General features: G+C 46.6%; 2 protein-coding genes across 3 annotated transcripts in view; one reads left to right on the forward strand and one right to left on the reverse strand.

The window, feature by feature from the left end:
- The window catches only part of PHF1 (PHD finger protein 1), an 80,528-nt gene extending 60,550 nt beyond the window's left edge, over nucleotides 1-19,978 (reverse strand). Inside the window, exon 1 of one of the 2 annotated variants that reach the window (XR_012235910.1) lies at nucleotides 19,645-19,977. The gene's annotated coding sequence lies outside the window, so the exon portion shown is untranslated. Of the gene's footprint in view, nucleotides 1-19,644 lie in introns of both variants that reach the window. The other variant, XM_073598192.1, reaches the window with a different exon arrangement.
- The window catches only part of LOC141107454 (uncharacterized), a 61,355-nt gene continuing 59,315 nt past the window's right edge, over nucleotides 19,515-21,554 (forward strand). The window contains exon 1 of the mRNA XM_073598191.1: nucleotides 19,515-20,186. The gene's annotated coding sequence lies outside the window, so the exon portion shown is untranslated. The remainder of the gene's footprint in view (nucleotides 20,187-21,554) is intronic.

A 21,554-nucleotide genomic window follows, 5' to 3' on the forward strand; every position in this document is an offset into this window, starting at 1 on the left:
CCGGAACCACAGGGGCCACGTAGTTACTGCGGTCGATGTCAATTGGGAGCTTTTAGGCCCGGATCTTTTTAATTACCGATCGCGGTTTCCTTTTGCACAGAAAGAAAATAGATCCATCAACAGCATGCGACCGGCATAATATAGATGCATCAATGTGACTATACTTCAATTTTTATTTTTTTAGACACACTGGTTCCTAGATTTAGTCCAGCCTGACTAATAGTAATTTAGAGCTCATGTACACTCACCGGCCACTTTATTAGGTACACCTTGCTAGTAGCGGGTTGGACCCCCTTTTGCCTTCATTCTTGGTGGCATAGATTCAATAAAGTGTTGGAAACGTTCCTCAGAGATTTTGGTCCATGGTGACATGATAACATCACGCAGTTACTGCAGATTTGTCGGCTGCACATCCATAATGCGAAATGCGAATATCCTGTTCCACCACATCCCAATGGTGCTCTATTGGATGAGATGTGGTGAGTGTGGAGTCCATTGGAGTCCAGGGACCTCATTGTCCAGTGGTGAGATGATTGGAGCTTTGTGACATGGTGCATTATCCTGCTGGAAGGAGCCATCAGAAGATGGGGACACTGTAGTCATAAAGGGATGGACATGGTCAGCAACAATACTCAGGTAGGCTGCGGCATTTAAACGATGCTCAATTGGTACTAAGGGGCCCAAAGTGTGCCAAGAAAATATCCCCCACACCATTACACCACCCCGAGCCTGAGCAATTGATACAAGGCAGGATGGATCCATGCTTTCATGTTGTTTACGCCAAATTCTGACCCGACCATCTGAATGTCACAGCTGAAAACGAGACTCATCAGACCAGACAATGTTTTTTTTAATATTCTATTGTCCAATTTTGGTGATCCTGTGTGAATTGTAGCCTCAGTTTCCTGTTCTTAGCTGACAGGAGTGGCACCCGGTGTGGTCTTCTGCTGCTGTAGCCCATCTGCTTCAAGGTTGGATGTGTTGTGCGTTCAGAGATGGTATTCTGCATACCTTGGTTGTAACAAGAGGTTATTTGAGTTACTGTTGCCTTTCTATCATCCCAAACCAGTCTGCCCATTCTCCTCTGACCTCAACAAGGCATTTTTCTTCCACACAACTGCCGCTCACTGGATATTTTCTCTTTTGCGGATCGTTCTCTGTAAACCCGAGAGATTGTTGTGCGTGAAAATCCCAGTAGATCAGAAGTTTTTGAAATACTCAGACCAGCCCGTCTGGCACCAACAACCATGCCACGTTCAAAGTCACTTAAATCCCCTTTCTGATGCTTGGTTGGAACCTCAGCAAGTCGTCTTCACCATGTCTGGATGCCTAAATGCATTGACTTGCTGCCATGTGATTGGCTGATTAGCCATTTGTGTTACCAAGCAATTGAACAGGTGTTCCCAATAAAGTGGCCGGTGAGTGTATTTAAAGTGGAACTTTAGTCAGAAAATGAAGTCCTGATAGATCACTTCAGACTCCTTTTGCAGGTATAGCTATGTAAAACATTACAAATAAGTGTCTATACTGTGTAAAATCCAGTAATACACCGTCTCACCCTGCTCTGCACATGCTCAGTTGCTCTCCATTCTCAGCACTGTGCCTAAAATCAGAGCCACTAGAGGTTAGATCATCTGACAGCTTTAGGATTTACTGTTGCTGAAGGGGGGAAGAAAGCAACAGAAATGACACAGACTGTGTGGAAGGAACACAGATTAGGGAGGGAGAAAAGAAAAGCAGGAGAGGTGACAGGACAAACTCTGCTGCCAGGGAGACACACTACAAGGATAGTGTCTTATCTTATTTCCCTGAAATTCTCTACTTTCTTCAGCAGTCTGTCAGGCTCCATTCACAATTCACATTTTGGGATCTCCGGTAGAATCGCAGCGATTATACCCACGATCTCACACGCAGTGCAATCACAAAACGCATGCTTGGGTGTCATTTTCAATGGCACCTAAAACGTGGTGCCATTGAAAATCAGGAACTTCTTTTCGGCGACATACTTCATGCACATTGTGCATACTTAATGCACAATAATGCTTACAAAACAACACCACATTTAGGTGCCATTGAAAATAAATGGCACCCAAACATGTATTTTGCATTTTGGTATCGCGGCCAGATTCGCAATGATTCTGCCCAAGATTCCAAAATGCCAAATGTGAAGGGAGCTTAAATTTCAGTACTGTAAAGCTTCTGTCAGCCTTCCTCTCTATCTGAGCCAATACATACATTCAAGGCTGGAAATGTACATACTTTAATTAAGAACGTGACCTATAGTTTTTGAAACCATGGAGAGGGGGGGAGTTTCCAATAGGGAAGTGACTGCTCTAGGCTTCAACAAAATGGCGGCCTCCAGCAAGAAGAAACAGGAACAATCCTGGAGGCAATTTACAGCACACACTAGTTTTGGTGACATAATTCTTAATGTGGAATCTATGTTCTTTTGTTAAGGAGCATTATTTGTTATCAAAAATCGTTCAAGTTCCCCTTTAAGCATCGTTTTTGCAGTTGCTCTTCTCTTTAAGTTGAAGTTTACCAGAAAGCAGAAGTTGGCCGCACCAAGCAACCAAGGGGCTTGAAAGGCAAATCAAAGCAAAACCTGCACTGGAGCTGCTTCCAAATGTGATTTCCTAAATTACACCTATACTTTGAAGATTTTTTCAGCCATTCAGGTATTAAGGAATTGAGGGTTTTGAAAGGCCACAGAAAATAATTCTGTGTGCTGTAATACGCATGTTGCACAACATTCTGGTTTTGGACCCATAGCAGTTGTGCAAGGGGGACATCAGATTTTTAGAGGTCTTCTCTGATATCTAAAGCAGAAATTAAGCCGGCAACTCAATAACTCCTTGGTATTATCCTTTATTTGGCTACATCGTACACACAGGATCAATGTTGACGTGTTTCGGCTATTACAGCCTTTCTTATAGGATCATGCTATGAGTAAGGCTGTAATGGCCGAAACATGTCAGCATTGATCCTGTGTATATGACAGCCCTCAAATTTTCCACTCGCCTACTCGCATTTTGCGAGTGTAAAATGATGGCTGGTGAGTGTGGGCTGCCTGGGAGCGGGGGGGGCAAGCACCGCCGACAGGCAGGTTTGAATGGGAGCCGTTCTCCCAGTGATCCCCGAGGGGAAGAGAGAAGAGAGCAGGCAGCCGGATTATAAGAGAGTGGGGAACATCGCAGTAACAGCTTTCATTTGCATTGCCGTGTTCCCACCACTCGCCGTCCCACCTCCTGGCCCGGATACTTTGATAGACAGATCACCCGTCCAATGTCAGGACATGTGACGTATATCAAAGTACCCGGGCTAGGAGGGGGGGCTGTATGTGAAGGCGGGAACACACAGCAATTCAAATGTAAGCTGTTACAGCGATGTTCCCCGCTCGCTGATGATCCAGGCGGCAATCCTCTTCCCCTTCACAGGTAGGCTGCATTGTTGGACACAGGTAGGCTGCATTGTTGGGCACAGGTAGGCTGCATTGTTGGGCACAGGTAGGCTGCATTGTTGGACACAGGTAGGCTGCATTGTTGGACACAGGTAGGCTGCATTGTTGGGCACAGGTAGGCTGCATTGTTGGACACAGGTAGGCTGCATTGTTGGGCACAGGTTAGGCTGCATTGTTGGGCACAGGTAGGCTGCATTGTTGGGCACATGTGAAGCGGCATTGATGGACACAGGTAGGCTACATTGTTGGGCACAGGTGAGGCTGCATTGTTGGGCACTGGTGAAGCAGCATTGATGGACACAGGTAGGCTGCATTGATGGGCACAGGTGAGGCTGCATTCATAGGCACAGGTGAGGCTGCACAAGTTGTTGTTAATATTTATTTTTGTAACTTAATTCTGCATAAAACATTTAAGTGTCATTTCATGAGATAATTTATAAGGGCGTGTTTAGGGGCAGGGCAGGGCAGGGTAGGGGTTGGGTGGGGCAACTGGTGGCGAGTTATCGAGTTGCTGGCCTAATTTCTGCTTTGGACGTTTGAACAGGGGGGTGGGGATCCCCCAGCCTAAGCACTGAATTTCAGCAAATATTTTCCAATTGTGCGGTTCAGCTTGGGTATTTTCTGCTCGTCAGTCCCTTGAAATTGCATTTCTCTCTCTAACCCCGGGGTATATTTCTGAAGCCAAAGAGGACCTTCTCTGACTGTTCCTACAGGCAGCAAGGGCTGTAATCCCTTACCACTGGAAATCTACACAAGCTGCAAATATGCAGGAACTCACTGATCTCTTCATGGCAAGTACTTAACCAACACGGCTACATGGAATGTCTGGGTAGTTTCCTTTGGCACTGCTTGAATTCAAAAATTATTGGTCACCTAATTACATTCTACATTTGGGTGATGCTTTTGGTTTCCCCCATCTTCCAACCCTCACTTCTTTGTCTGTGGTCAACTTTCTTGATGTTGAAGGCCTCATGTGCGGCCCTCAACATCACCATAAAATTCAGTGGACGGCACACACAAAAGGATATAGTCCAAGACTATTGGCATAATAGAAGAAATGGCAAGATACTTTGGATATAATACAGGAGGTGGTCAGAGACTGCAGACACGCTTCAGGAGATGGTCAGAGACTGTGAATATGTTACAGGAGTTGTTGCAGACTGAGGAGACTTCAGGAGACATTCGACATATTACAAGAGACTGCTGGAAATCAATGCTATACGAAGCAATAGGGAAACACAGATCGGTGTCTGTAAGGGCCCAGAAGGCCACACAAAAAGTGCCAAAGGCCCAAATGCGGCCCCTGGGCCACAGGATGGGCACCAGGGTCCTACCTTCTCTATAATACTCTTGGATCTTCTCTTTCCCATTCTCCTCTGATCTATTTCCTTTGAATCACTCGATTCTTCACGATACTGAGGGTCTCTGAGTCCTTCACCGACACTTCTACAAACTATGTGTAAAATACAGTGTTATTCTGCTTGACCTCAACCAGTCTGACCGAGCCTGCTTAATGACGACGTGTCATGTTGTTATATATTTTACTGTATGTCATGCGGTGATCCTGACTTTTGTTTTCTCTGCATTGTATACTATAAAGATTTTAATAAACTCTTATCTTTGAAAAAAAGGTTTTCTTTTACTTTGACTGAAAACACCTATGCTATCAGCTCCTTAGTACACTACGGTCATGGCTTAAAGCTGAACTACACTTCATATGAGCACCACAAACCAAAAATGCTACTTAATTCATTTTTAACCCTTTCATGCCTAAGCCTTTTTCTGACACTTGTTGCTTACAAGTTAAAATCCATATTTTTTGCTAGAAAATTACTTAGAACCCCTAAACATTATATACAGTGGGGACGTAAAGTATTCAGACCCCCTTAAATTTTTCACTCTTTGTTATATTGCAGCCATTTGCTAAAATCATTTAAGTTCATTTTTGTCCTCATTAATGTTCACACAGCACCCCATATTGACAGAAAAACACAGAATTGTTGACATTTTTGCAGATTTATTAAAAAAGAAAAACTGAAATATCACATGGTCCTAAGTATTCAGACCCTTTGCTGTGACACTCATATATTTAACTCAGGTGCTGTCCATTTCTTCTGATCATCCTTGAGATGGTTCTACGCCTTCATTTGAGTCCAGCTGTGTTTGATTATATTGATTGGACTTGATTAGGAAAGCCACACATCTATCTATATAAGACCTTACAGCTCACAGTGCATGTCAGAGCAAATGAGAATCATGAGGTCAAAGGATCTGCCTGAAGAGCTCAGAGACAGATTTGTGGCAAGGCACAGATCTGGCCAAGGTTACAAAAAAATTCTGCTGCACTTAAGGTTCCTAAGAGCACAGTGGCCCCCATAATCCTTAAATGGAAGATGTTTTGGATGACCAGAACCCTTCCTAGAGCTGACCGTCTGGCCAAACTGAGCTATCGGGGGAGAAGAGCCTTGGTGAGAGAGGTAAAGAAGAACCCAAAAGATCACTGTTGCTGAGCTCCAGAGATGCAGTCGGGAGATGGGAGAAAGTTGTAGAAAGTCAACCATCACTGCAGCCCTCCACCAGTCGGGGCTTTATGGCAGAGTGGCCCGACGGAAGCCTCTCCTCAGTGCAAGACACATGAAAGCCCGCATGGAGTTTGTTGAAAAACATCTGAAGGACTCCAAGATGGTAAGAAATAAGATTCTCTGGTCTGATGAGAGTAAGATAGAACTTTTTGGCCTTAATTCTAAGCGGTATGTTTGGAGAAAACCAGGCACTGCTCATCACCTGTCCAATACAGTCCCAACAGTGAAGCATGGTGGTGGCAGCATCATGCTGTGGGGGTGTTTTTCAGCTGCAGGGACAGGACTTCTGGTTGCAATCGAGGGAAAAATGAATGCGGCCAAGTACAGGGATATCCTGGATGAAATCCTTCTCCAGAGTGCTTAGGACCTCAGACTGGGCCGAAGGTTTACCTTCCAACAAGACAATGACCCTAAGCACACAGCTAAAATAACGAAGGAGTGGCTTCACAACAACTCCGTGACTGTTCTTGAATGACCCAGCCAGAGCCCTGACTTAAACCCAATTGAGCATCTCTGGAGAGACCTTAAAATGGCTGTCCACCAACGTTTACCATCCAACCTGACAGAACTGGAGAGGATCTGCAAGGAGGAATGGCAGAGGATCCCTAAATCCAGGTGTGAAAAACTTGTTCCACCTTTCCCAAAAAGACTCATGGCTGTATTAGATCAAAAGGGGGCTTCTACTAAATACTGAGAAAAGGGTCTGAATACTTAGGACCATGTGATATTTCAGTTTTTCTTTTTTAATAAATCTGCAAAAATGTCAACAATTCTGTGTTTTTCTGTCAATATGGGGTGCTGTGTGTACATTAATGAGGAAAAAATGAACTTAAATGATTTTAGCAAATGGCTGCAATATAACAAAGAGTGAAAAATGTAAGGGGGTCTGAATACTTTCCGTCCCCACTATATATATTTTTTTTAGCAGAGACCCTGGAGAATAAAATGGCGGTCGTTGCAATATTTTATGTCACACTTTGCGCATCGGTCTTTCAAATGTAGTTTTTTTGAAAGAAATACACTTAAACAAAAAACAGTAAAGTTAGCCCAATTTTTTTGTATGATGTGACAGATGATGTTACGTCGAGTAAAGAGATGCCTAACATGTCATGCTTTAAAATTGCGCACACTAGTGGAATGGCGACAAACTACGGTACCTAAAAATCTCCATAGGCGACGCTTTAAAAATTTCTAGAGGTTACCAGTTTAGAGTTACAGAGGAGGAAATACCCCAAAGCATCAGACATGTATTGCAGATAACTGTGTTCGGGCAAGCGGCACGTGGACCTCCCGTCTGCTGCCAGAACAAAATGGAGTTGGGCCGAGTGCTGGTAAGACTCAGTTCACACTGCAGTGATGTGGGAACCCTGCGAACCCACTGCGGGTTCTGACACCGCATGTCTCCCGGCGGCAGTTTACACTGCCCTATGCGAACTGTTGGGAGTGTCAATTGAAAGTTAATGACACCCCCAAATCAGCTTACATATCGCAGTGCGAACTGCAAATTCGGACAGGATTTGGATTGCATGGGTGTGACCACCCTTGCGATCCAATTCTGCTGCGGACCAAAAAAAAGGGTCCTGTGCAAGTTTGGTCCGAATGCAATGCAAATTCAGCCATACTATCTGTATGGCTAAGATCACATCGCACAGAGATCGCATGTGATTTGCATTGCAGTGCGGTTGCGAATCACATCCGATATCAGACATTGCACCAGTGAGAACCGGCCCTTAACCATCCACAGGAAGCCTTGTATTTTTTAAAAAACATAATGACTAAGTGCACGAATTAAAGCGGAGTTCCACCCAAAAGTGGAACCTCCGCTTATCTGTGTGTTATCCCCCCCCCCCGGTGCCATTTTCACTTTTGGCATCTTTCTGGGGGAGGGGGGAACGGGTACCTGTTTTTGACAGGTACCCTTACCCACTTCTGGGAGACTGCACCGTAGCACCGTCCCTCTAAATTTCGGCCCCCTCCTCCTCCTTCCACCGCTGGGCCAGTTAGAAAGCACAGCGTGTTTCGCACACGTGCAGCAGGGAACCGGCTGTGAAGCCGAAAAGGCTTCACTGGCGGTTTCCATCAAAGTGGGGCTATGATGGTAAAAAGGGAAAGCTCATAGTAGATGGTTGCAGCTCCTTAGCCAGGTCTTGGGTAACTGTAATTCACAAACAAATAAATAAAGAGGGCGCCACCTACCAAGTTGTCATTCCTGTGCATACATGGCTTTTTTCTTTTCTTTTTTTTTGTATGCCTCTAATAAATAGCTACACTTAGTAGGTGTTGTTTCTTTTATTTTTTAAGCCTTGTATTTTATGAATAAGCTGGAGAGGTGGTCAGATGATGTCATGATCTGCACCTCAACCAATCAGAGGAAGAACTCGTTGATAAAATACAAAACTGCCTGTGAAAGACTGAGGCCGACAATTTTGTTTTCTGCAGCAGACAGGAAGTCCTCATACCACTGGCGAACACAGCTATGTATACTCTGGGGCAAGGGCCTTCAAACGACGGCCCCCCAGTTGTTCAAGAACTACAATTCCGATCATGCCTAGTCATGTCTGGGAATGTCAGGGTTTTACAATGCCTCATGGGATGTGTAGTTCCACAAAACAGCTGGAGGGCCGTAGTTTGAGGATCCCTGCTCTGGGGGGAAATTTGCTAAAGTAATCACATGACCTCTGTTCTCAGCTGCATAAGGAGCTCAGAGAGCTGGGGGGGGGGGGGGGGTTTGGGGGGAAGAATACAGCAGTACACTGATCTTCACAGTGAATGGATGTGCTGGGGGGCATCAGGACAAGTCTGATCATTGGAGGAGATGTCAGAGTCCAGGGCTTACTACGCATGCACCAATGGCGCGTTGCCACAAGAGGAAATCTGTGCCAACTGAGCACGCGCCAAAGACACCTCAGGGCGCCAACCCGCACCTGTGCAGAAGACTTGATGGAAAAGGGCAGGAAAATGCCCAGGAAGTGATCTCAACCTGATGGAAAAAGGCAGGAAAATGCCCAGAAGGCGCATAGGAAGTAACATCAACCTGATGGAAAAATGCCCAGGAGGCGCACAGGAAGTGACCTCAACCTGATGGAAAAAGGCAGGAAAATGCCCAGAAGGCGCACAGGAAGTGACTTCAACCTGATGGAAAAAGGCAGGAAAATGCCCAGGTGGCACACAGGAAGTGACATCAACCTGATGGAAAAAGGTGGGAAAATGCCCAGGAGGCGCACAGGAAGTGACCTCAAACTTCTGTATATAAGCCCAGGCACTGCCAAATTGCTGGATTATCTTCAGTCCCCTCTTGTTCCTGTGCTAGTGTGTGATCTGTCTGAACATGTTGTGACCTGGAAACCTATTTGACTACTCTTGATTGCTGCTTGCCTTTGACCTCGGATTTGTACCTTGACCATTCTACTTCTTTACCCCTTTTGTACTCAGCTGCTAGATTGGAACTGACCCCGGCTTGGATCTCGACCATTCTTCTTTTGATTAACCCTTTTATGCTTCATTGCCCAACTGAACTGGACCTCGGCTCGGATCCCGGACTAAGGCTTGCACAGTGCTCCGCACCCCTGCCACTCGGTGTCCCCACCAAGTCTCTGTCTCCATCTCCAGAGGCTTTAAGGACCCAAGGTGCAAGGGAGGCCTCCCCACTACTTCGGTCTCACATCAGGTACGTGGCCCTCGTGACAAGAGAGCAGACTGAGTTCCCAGCACAGCCAGAAAACTGACCACATTGTGCCTGCATGCCTAGTGTAGTCAGTTTTCAGTAGGAAAGCAGAGGGACTGGCAGGAACACCAGGAATTTCACACAAAGGAAGCAATACATAGAGAATAGGAGACTCTCATACAAGTTCATGGTACAGCAGGCACATATCAGGAATATGAAATGTTGGGGTAACATATTGGGTGCGATAGTCAGCTGTCCACATGCTTTTGACCCTACAGTATAGCTCCCAGGACCTGCTATAATGTAACCAATCATAGCCAGTTATGACTTTCATCTTACCAAAATTATTTTTAAAAAATTAGGTGCGTTAATATAAAAATGCGAATGAAAAGTGTCTTCAATAATGGAAGGAGGGGAAAAAAGGGAGTAATGAGATTATACAAAGCAACAAAAAATACAACTGTGGAGTATTAAAGGTGCAATCCAATATTTATGGACAAATAAAAAGAAAGAAAAAGCAGAGCACACATCCAATCAGAACAGTTTATTGAGATTATGAACATGCGACAAGGTGCACAATAAAGAACAGACACGTGACGCCACAATGCCAGCTGATCAATGCAGAGATGTGAATGACTAAATTCAAGCACAAGATGCAAAATTAAACAGATGCAAAATTAATCCAGTATAAGGATTGCACCTTTAATATTATATCAGAACCATCTGAGAAAAGTACAAGCTTATTTGTAATAAGGATAAATGGTGAAGGATACACAATATGATGAATACATTGTTAATAGGTTACTGATCCGGCACAATACAAGACAGTGAAATCATAGAGAGGAACAGCAGAGGCCACAAACATTTTCTCACTTTTTAAAGTTAGTATTTTCCTCCAGGGTATTATTACTCCTAAATGTGTCAGTTATCAAAGTGGAATTCCAACCTAAACCCAACTAGTCTTCAAAATGCTCCCTCCCCCTCCTAACACCTATTCTAACGAACCTGTGCAAGATGTACTGCATATACTTACCTTTTTTCCAGGCCGCACTGGTCATGTGATGTGATCTTGTGTCAGCCGGCAGCTGCAGGGGAGAGGAGAGAGTACCGACTATGGCTGGTAAAGCCTGGTGCAGTGATGTCACCCATTAGCCGTCAGTGGACCATCATTTGTGTACGATCCTTCCTCTCCCCTGCAGCTGAGCTGGCTGACACAGGGGATCATGTGACCAGAGTGACCTGAAAATAGGTAAGTATATACATCCTTCTTACACAGGTTAGTAAGCATAGGTGTTGTGGGGAGAGGACATTTTTTAAAGTTAGGGCTAAGCTGGCATTCCATTTTCATTTTTTTTTCTGTCATTCAATTTGGGTGAAGAAAAATACACCACATGTTCTAAACACCTCCCTATAACCTTCCAGATCAGTGTTCTCCACCCGTACCCCTTTATAAATGATCAGTGTTCTCCACCCGTACCCCTTTATACATGATCAGTGTTCTCCACCCGTACCCCTTTATACATGATCAGTGTTCTCCACCCGTACCCCTTTATACGTGATCAGTGTTCTCCACCCGTACCCCTTTATACGTGATCAGTGTTCTCCACCCGTACCCCTTTATACGTGATCAGTGTTCTCCACCCGTAACCCTTTATACGTGATCAGTGTTCTCCACCCGTACCCCTTTATACATGATCAGTGTTCTCCACCCGCACCCCTTTATACATGATCAGTGTTCTCCACCCACACCCCTTTATACATGATCAGTGTTCTCCCCCCGCACCCCTTTATACATGATCAGTGTTCTCCCCCCGCACCCCTTTATACGTGATCAGTGTTCTCCACCCGCACCCCTTTATACATGATCAGTGTTCTCCACCCGCACCCCTTTATACATGATCAGTGTTCTCCACCCGTACCCCTTTATACATGATCAGTGTTCTCCACCCGCACCCCTTTATACATGATCAGTGTTCTCCACCCGTACCCCTTTATACGTGATCAGTGTTCTCCACCCGTACCCCTTTATACGTGATCAGTGTTCTCCACCCGTACCCCTTTATACGTGATCAGTGTTCTCCACCCGTACCCCTTTATACGTGATCAGTGTTCTCCACCCGTACCCCTTTATACGTGATCAGTGTTCTCCACCCGTACCCCTTTATACGTGATCAGTGTTCTCCACCCGTACCCCTTTATACGTGATCAGTGTTCTCCACCCGTACCCCTTTATACGTGATCAGTGTTCTCCACCCGTACCCCTTTATACGTGATCAGTGTTCTCCACCCGTACCCCTTTATACGTGATCAGTGTTCTCCACCCGTACCCCTTTATACGTGATCAGTGTTCTCCACCCGTACCCCTTTATACGTGATCAGTGTTCTCCACCCGTACCCCTTTATACGTGATCAGTGTTCTCCACCCGTACCCCTTTATACGTGATCAGTGTTCTCCACCCGTACCCCTTTATACGTGATCAGTGTTCTCCACCCGTACCTCTTTATACGCAATCAGTGTTCTCCACCCACACCCCTTAATACGTGATCAGCGTTCTCCACCCGTACCCCTTTATATGTGATCAGTGTTCTCCACCCACACCCCTTTATATGTGATCAGTGTTCTCCACCCGTACCCCTTTATACATGATCACATCAATCAAACATCCCCTAGAAGTCATCTTATTTACAGTACAGCCTGTATACTTTTTTTAATGTCCAAAAATTGTAATATATCAACTGAATTTTGAGGCTCATAATTGCATTGTGTTATTTCTTGTGAATAAAGACATCCAAAAAGATTTAATATAACTTATGTCTTCCTACTCTCCCAGTGATATAGTAGCAATGTTCTAATCTTTTAGTCATTATTCCCAAATCACATAAAAATCTAGTCTGTGATTTTTTTTTTATATATTCTGTAAAGATCGTCTGCCCTCTGGCTGGAATATTAATACATTATTAACTATAAAAGACAAGTCCCTTGTAAAATTAAAAGACAGACCCTAGTTAAAGTGTCTCTTCAGGCAAAGCTTTTTTTTTTTTTTTTTTTTTAACACTGTTGGATAAAGTACGAAAGGGTTAGACCCTCTGTCAAGTTTTTATCCTGTGTCCCCATTTTACTCTATTTGTACTTGTGATTACACCAATCAGAACAGAAGGGGAGATGAAATTCAACATTTTAGAGTTGACCCCTGAGCAGGATGTAAAGGGAAATCTTCCAATTAGGACACCTGTTTCAGCATCACAGAATCCCCCCCCATGATGGGAAAATCCCCCTCCCCACCACTTCCTGTTACATCTCTGTGACAGGAAGTAAAGGGAAACTTGCCCAATGGTGCACACACAGCAAAGAAATGAACTGGCAGGGGTTTAAAAGTTGAATTTCCGGAGTTTAGAGACTTTGCAAAAAGTGCAAGCACACTAGGAGTTAACTCCTTCGCACCAACCACCTCCTGGCCCTTTAAGAGTTCTAAAAGCCGGGAGGTCATGTGACCGTTATATGATTGACTGTTATATAAAATTGGAAAGCTCCCGATTGCAAGTATGCATAGGGAGCTTACCGATCCCCACCGGCTACCGAGCTGGAGCGCACTCTCAGCACGGTAAGTTGCTTTAAAGGAGAAGTTCATCCTGAGCTCGTCTGGCTGGGCTTCCCCTATGGATCACAAGAGTACAATTCGTTTTGCACTCCGGTGACCCGTTGTCAGCAGAGAGCGGTCTGAAGTCTGCTCTCTGCTGACAACGCGGATATCTAGTCCAGGCACCGCGTCATCACGACAATAAAGTCTGGATCCGTCAGGTTCCTGGACTGACACCTGTCTCAGCAAGCCTCTGACAGCCTGAGACGGCCCGCTCCGCCCCTCCACAGCTCAGCGCTCCAATGAGCGAAGAAAGAGAAGAGTAGAGAGCTGTGACTGACAGTCTGCATCTCTCTAGTCACGGAGCTGTGAAAACCGAGTGATTGGCGATGTTCGATCGCTCGGTTCTCAGTGTAGAGGCACCGGGGGACCAATGCTGCATCCACCCAAGTATAAATGGGGACGATGACCCATACTTCTCTTATAACATGACCGCATATATGCTGCCACTCAGTGTTAAGACCCACCCGCCGAGCAGCTGCATATATGCCAGAAAAAAGTGCCAGAAACAGAAGAGGAGGGAATAAAGCAGAACATTCCCTTTATGGTGAAGATCCTCTTAAAGTCCAATTAGATGCATGTCACCTTTGGGATGTATCTCTATAATACTTGTGTGACAGGTTTATTTCACTCATAGACAATACACGTCGGCTGTGCCCACCCTCCCCTCTGCTGCCCATTCACAGAAGCTCTTGTATTTTGTGAATGAGTTCACATACTACAAAGGCTTCTGTGAATGGGCAGCAGAGGGGAGAGGGGCAAACACAGCCAAAGTGTATCCTCTGGGAGTGAAATAAACCTGTCACACAAGTAATATAGACATAAATCCCAAAGGTGACATGCACCTAATTGGACTTAAAGCGCATCTGCATCCTAAAGAGAACAATCCGCTTTATGCCCTCCTCTTGTTTCTGGCACTTTTCCAGTGACTCTGCTCTTGAAGGAACAGAGACCACAGTGAGCAGCGTCTGAGCTTCTGACCTAATCTTCCTGGAGCACAATAAATCTCTCAGACGTGAATAAGACACTGCTGCACCATAGGATCCAACTAGTGAGACCCCAGGTCGCATGACATGTCAAATGCAACATTTCTCTATGAGAGCCGTCTTAACTGATAAGTCACTCCGACTTTAGAAAAGGTTCCTGCGCTACTTTCGGTCAGACTTGGGTGCCATTTCAGGCTCCAAAATAGCATCCAAGTCGGAAAATAAGTCGCAGCAGTGTGAACCGAGCCTAAGGCCCCTTTCACACTGGGGCGGTGGGGTGTCGGCGGTACAACAGCGCTATTTTTAGCGCTGCTGTACCGTCGTTCTTGCAGCTGTATTCGGCCGCTAGCGGTGCGGCTTTAACCCCCGCTGGCGGCCGAAAAAGGGTGAAAATCACTCGTACAGCGCGGCTACAGCCGCGGTATTGCCACGGTATAGCCACGCTGTCCCATTGATTTCAATGGGCAGGAGCGGTTTAGGAGCGGTGAATACACCGTTCCTTCACCGCTCCAAAGAAGCGGTTTGCAGGACTTTTTTCACCGTCCTGCCAGCGCACCGCTTTAGTGTGAAAGCCCTCAGGCTTTCACACTGAACAAACAGCAGAGGCTGTTTAGGGGCGGTTTGCAGGCGGTATTTTTAGCGCAATAATGCCTGCAAACCGCCCCAGTGTGAAAGGGACCTAATAGAGATAAGTCTAGGAGGTGGCAGGCACCTCGTTAGACTTAACTCATGGTATGCCTGCAGTTTTTTCAACGTCCCATGCGATTCAGCTTTAATTCCTCTCTATTCTATCCAAAATAGAAAAAAAAGTTTGGGCTGTACATCCATTTTAACCTTCTCCTTACAAGGTAATGTCATAGCTGTGTAACAAGTCCAGTTAAACTAGTAATAAATACATAGATTTAATTTGCATAATTATTTGTCTGCTCCCTAATTAAATCTCTCATCTCACTGGATGATCCAAGAGAGATCGTCTAGTAATGAAATAAAAGATCCAAATTAATTTTAACAGTACAAGTCCTGTTAGTAAATTATTAAATACTACTATTCTACAATATATTAATACCTGTATTATCTGTTCCCTGGTTTACCCTCTCCTGTCTGCCCAGAATGATCCTAGAGAGGTTCCCTGTCCCGAGTCAAGTAAAAAAAATTAGCGGAAAACGAAAATTCCCTTTGAATGACTGGATTGCTCCTTCGTTAGCCCCCTCCTGACAAGGAGCATAATCCTGGAGAGTCCCCTGAGCTCTATTAGTATATAAAAAAATGTAATTCAGTTTCGCCGCGGTGGCATACAACCCCTGTCAACACATTTAAATATTGACTTTCAATTTTTTCTTTTTTGCAATTAATTGGCTTCCTAATTATGTCTCCTCTGATTATGTGATCCCGGAGAGATCCCTAGTCTTTTTAACTGCCAAGGTGCTTATTCCAGCAATTTCAAATCCCTGTTAATAATGAAGGATTACATTGGGTGATCTGTCTAATCACGTCAGGCCCGATATTAAATCCTCTCCTGGACAGCCTGTTTGATCCCAGAGAGATCCCACAGTAGTAGGATGAAGATTGTGAGCCAATTATTCCAGACGTTTATGGTAAATTATAAACACATGGTCTTTGTTCATTGGAGGGTTTCCTCCGTTTAATCTTCTCTTGGCCTTCTATGTGATCCCAGATAGAACCTACATTGAGCTCTGGCATAAGTGGTTCTATCTATCCTCTGGTAACCCCCTACTGACCTGTTGTGTGGTCCCACATGGTAAAATGAAGAACTATACCGAATCTGGACGTGGGTTCTATCTTGGCCAGCGGAGTGATCCATCAGCTCTCCCGAAGTATCACAACTGATTCTTTTCAGCTATAAATTCCAAAGTTCCTTTTATGTTCTGCCAGTAAACTCTTAAATGCGATTATTCCAAAATATATTGACCCTTAATGTATCAACCCTCTCCTGACCAGCTGTATGATCCTGTGGATCCCTCCTGACCTTGAGTAAAAAAAAAAAAAAAAACCTGACTTTACACACACATATGTATAAATAAAATAAATGATCCCTGTCCTAGTAAACAATTAGATTGGATCCACTTTCATCTGATAAAATGAAGACTGGTACCAGATCTAATTGTGGGTTCTATTTACTGTGCCCAGATATTCATCTGTAGAGCTGGGAGATCTACAGATGAACAGGATCCCTCCTGACCTCTACCAATTATCCTAAATGATTAGATCTCTCCTGATCTTGTGATAGATCTGCTTTCATCTGATAAAATGAAAAGCTATGTCAGATCTAGACGTGGGATCGTCTCCCACCCTACAATATCTATTGAGTCTTCGTGGGTTAACCTCCTCCTGACCTGTGGATCCCGCCTGACCTCTAACCTTTTATTGACCTGTCCTGTGATCAAGAGATCCGCTAATCTAGTGAAATGAAGAATGACACCTGATGTAGACGTGGAATCTCTCACCCTACGAGATCAATTGATCCTTAACGTATTAACCCCTTCCCAGCCAGCTGTGTGATCCCATGGATCCCTCCTGACCTTTAGAAGAAACCAAAAAAAAAATATTTTTACTATAAATGACCCCTGCCCTGTTATAATTAGATCTGTTAAAATGAAGAATTGTACCAGATCTAGATTTGGGATCTCTCACCAAGAAATCTATTGACCTTCAATATATTAACCCCTTCCTGACCAGCCGTGTGATCCTGTGGATCCCTCCTGACCTCTAAAAGAAACAAAAAAAAAAATGTTTATTTTCTTTATAAATATAACTGATCCCTGCCCTGTTATTAGATCTGATAAAATGAATGATTGTAGCAGATCCCAATGTGGGATCTATGAAGTGTGCCCTGTAGTTAACCCTTTCCTGGGATCCCCTCCTGTAGTGAGATAAAGAATGACCGATGCTCCCCTCTGTGTGATCTATAGATGACCCCCCCTATGTGATCTATAGATGACCTCGCCTCCCCCCTATGTGATCTATAGAGGACCCCCCCTATGTGATCTATAGATGACCTCGCCTCCCCCCTATGTGATCTATAGATGACCTCGCCTCCCCCCTATGTGATCTATAGATGACCTCCCCTCCCCCCCGTGTGATCTATGGATGACCTCCCCCCCCCCGTGTGATCTATGGATGACCTCCCCTCCCCCCCCCTCCCCCCCGTGTGATCTATGGATGACCTCCCCTCCCCCCCGTGTGATCTATGGATGACCTCCCCCCCTCCCCCCCCGTGTGATCTATGGATGACCTCCCCTCCCCCCCGTGTGATCTATAGATGACCTTCCCCCGTGTGATCTATAGATGACCTCCTCCTGTGTGATCTATAGATGACCTCCCCCCCGTGTGATCTATAGATGACCTCCCCTCCCCCCGTGTGATCTATAGATGACCTCCCCTCCCCCCTATGTGATCTATAGATGACCCCCCCTATGTGATCTATAGATGACCTCGCCTCCCCCCTATGTGATCTATAGATGACCTCGCCTCCCCCCTATGTGATCTATAGATGACCTCCCCTCCCCCCGTGTGATCTATGGATAACCTCCCCCCCCGTGTGATCTATGGATGACCTCCCCTCCCCCCCGTGTGATCTATGGATGACCTCCCCTCCCCCCCCGTGTGATCTATGGATGACCTCCCCCCTCCCCCCCCGTGTGATCTATGGATGACCTCCCCTCCCCCCCCCGTGTGATCTATAGATGACCTTCCCCCGTGTGATCTATAGATGACCTCCTCCTGTGTGATCTATAGATGACCTCCCCCCGTGTGATCTATAGATGACCCCCCTATGTGATCTATAGATGACCTCGCCTCCCCCCTATGTGATCTATAGATGACCTCGCCTCCCCCCCGTGTGATCTATGGATAACCTCCCCCCCCCCCCCCCCCCCCGTGTGATCTATGGATGACCTCCCCTCCCCCCCCGTGTGATCTATGGATGACCTCCCCTCCCCCCCCGTGTGATCTATGGATGACCTCCCCCCTCCCCCCCCGTGTGATCTATGGATGACCTCCCCTCCCCCCCCCGTGTGATCTATAGATGACCTTCCCCCGTGTGATCTATAGATGACCTCCTCCTGTGTGATCTATAGATGACCTCCCCCCGTGTGATCTATAGATGACCTCCCCCCGTGTGATCTATAGATGACCTCCCCCCGTGTGATCTATAGATGACCTCCCCCCGTGTGATCTATAGATGACCTCCCCCCGTGTGATCTATAGATGACCTCCCCCCGTGTGATCTATAGATGACCTCCCCCCGTGTGATCTATAGATGACCTCCCCCCGTGTGATCTATAGATGACCTCCCCCCGTGTGATCTATAGATGACCTCCCCCCGTGTGATCTATAGATGACCTCCCCTCCCCCCGTGTGATCTATAGATGACCTACCTCCCCCCGTGTGATCTATAGATGACCTCCCCTCCCCCCCGTGTGATCTATAATGACCTCCTTCCCTATGTGATCTATAGGTGACCTCCCCCTACGTGATCTATAGATGACCCCCATGTTATCTATAGGTGACCTCCCCCCTATATATGATCTATAGATGACCTCCCTTCCCCCGTGTGATCTATAGATGACCTCCCCTCCCCCCGCCCCGTGTGATCTATAGATGACCTCACCTATGTGATCTATAGGTGACCCCCCCGTGACCTATAATGACCTCCTTCCCTATGTGATCTATAGGTGACCTCCCCTCCCCCTACGTGATCTATAGGTGACCTCCCCTCCCCCTACGTGATCTATAGATGACCTCCCCCTATGTGATCTATAGGCGACCCCCCCCCCCCCCGTGTGACCTATAATGACCTCCTTCCCTATGTGATCTATAGGTGACCTCCCCTCCCTCTACGTGATCTATAGATGACCCCCATGTTATCTATAGGTGACCTCCCCCTCCACCCTATGTGATATATAGATGACCTCCCCCTCTATATGATTTATAGATGACCTCCCCTCCCCCCATGTGATCTATAGGTGACCTCCCCCCATGTGATCTATAGGTGACCTCCCCTCCCCCTATGCGCCCTCCCCTCCACTGTGACCTATAGGTGATCTCCCCTCCCCCTATGTGACCTATAGATTACCTCCTTTCCTATGTGATCTATAGGTGACCTCCCCCTCTATATGATCTATAGGTGACCTCCTGTCAGTGATGAGGACGGTGGTGCCCCCTGGTGTCGGTGTAGAGATGTCCGGTGGTGATGATGATGATTGGTGTCGGGTTGGCCTCTCTCTCCCCCTCTCCTCTCCTCTCTCTGGTATAATTGGCCTGTGCTGTTCCTCTCAGACGGAGCTTCCCTCACCCCGGGGTCCCCTCAGATTCCTCCCCCGGCTCCTCCTCCTTCTTCTTGCTTCTCCTCGGTTATCTTCCTCTCCCCCCTCCTACACTCCCGGGGGGGTCCGGGCAGCAGCGCGTCCTCCTCCTCCTCCTTCTTCTCCCCGGGCCGCACCTCGGCCCGAGTGACGCAGCAAGCCTAAAGGCAGGAGGAGCCAGGCAAACAACGACCCCGGCCACGTCACCACACCCACCCCCGGAGCCAGCCAATCGGAACCCGCCCGATGGAGGACAGAAGACGGCAGATCCCGTTGGTCGCCCACTTTTATCATCTCCCCTCCCCCTCCACCTTCCCTCTCTTTTCTGACAGCCCTGGTGGGCGTGGCTTGCGGCTCTCGGCGCGGCGGCCAATCAGCGAGCTGCGCTTTGGGGAGCGGGAAAAGAAAGCCCCTGGCGAGCGCCAGCCAATCACAGCCGCCGGCCGCGTCTGAGGAGGAGAGCTGACCGGACTGGTCCGCCGGGGATCTGGGCGGGAAATCGGCCGGCCAATCACATTTCAGCCTGCTGCAGGTGCCTGATTGTTTTTTCTTTAGTGCTCTGTATGGGGAGGGGGGGCTATAAAAAAAAATTAAGGGATTTCCTCCAATCACTCATTGAATCTGACATTTCATTTTTATTGGTCCTGAGTGAGGTCACATGACAGGATTGGGTGGGGCTTAACTATCAAATTTTAAGCCCCTCATCCTCATATATCAATTCTTTTTGGTAACAAAAAAATAAAAGTCACACAGGGAGGGGCGGAGTCATTGGTAGTCAGTGGCTGGATATAATAATAGCCCCGCCCCCACCTAATCATTGGTGGTTGGATATAATAATAGCCCCGCCCTCACCCATTCATTGGTAGTCAGTGGCTGGATATAATAATAACCCCGCCCCCACCTAATCATTGGTAGTCAGTGGCTGGATATAATAATAACCCCGCCCCCACCTAATTTTTTGGTCAGTAGCTGGATATAGTAATAACCCCGCCCCCAACAATCATCGGTGGTCAGTGGCTGGATATAATATTAACCCCGCCCCCACTCCATCATTGGTGGTCAGTGGCTAGATATAATAACCCCGCCCCCACCAAATCATTGGTGGTCAGTGGTTGGATATAATAATAACCCCACCCCCCACTCCCTCATTGGTGGTCAGTGGCTGGATATAATATTAACCCGCCCCACTACATCATTGGTGGTCAGTGGCTGGATATAATATTAACCCCGCCCCCACTCCATCATTGGTGGTCAGTGGCTGGATATAATAATAACCCCGCCCCCACCTAATCATTGGTGGTCAGTAGCTGGAACAGTAAACGACCTCAGCATTGGCAGGTGGTTGTAAAATACCCACCTATTATTTTTGGTAATTTCCAGGCTTTAATAATTACAGCCCCCCACACTTACACCCCCTACCCCAACCTTAGTGGTCAGTGGCTGGCTGTAATTCTAACCCACCCCTCCAGCATTGGTAGTCAGTGGATGGAACAATGACCTCCCCCATCATTGGTGGCTACCTGTAAAATAATGGTACCCCCCCCATCTGAACACACGCTGCTGTGATGACATCTCTATACTAGTCAGGTTGGGACTATAGTTCTACTGTTGGGCCGTTATATTTAACAATTTCCACTTCCTTCATTGTCGGTGCAAGAAAGCAGAGTGCATCTGATTTCCACCAATTGCGCTCCCACGGCCACAATGTGACAGGGGAGAGGCACAGCTGTGGGCTGCATGTTCTAGAGCCCGCTTGTCCTGCTTCTCCTTCCGTCAGGACCGTGACAGGGAGTGAGGCAGAGCCGGCTCTATGTGTGTCCCCCCCCCCTTCTCCAGTCAGCAGTGCAGAGATCAAAGACTCACAGAGCCGGCTGTGTGTGGATTCTTATTCCTCACCTTT

The sequence above is a fragment of the Aquarana catesbeiana genome, linkage group LG09, assembly GCF_042186555.1.
Source record: "Aquarana catesbeiana isolate 2022-GZ linkage group LG09, ASM4218655v1, whole genome shotgun sequence".
NCBI classification, from domain to species: domain Eukaryota; kingdom Metazoa; phylum Chordata; class Amphibia; order Anura; family Ranidae; genus Aquarana; species Aquarana catesbeiana.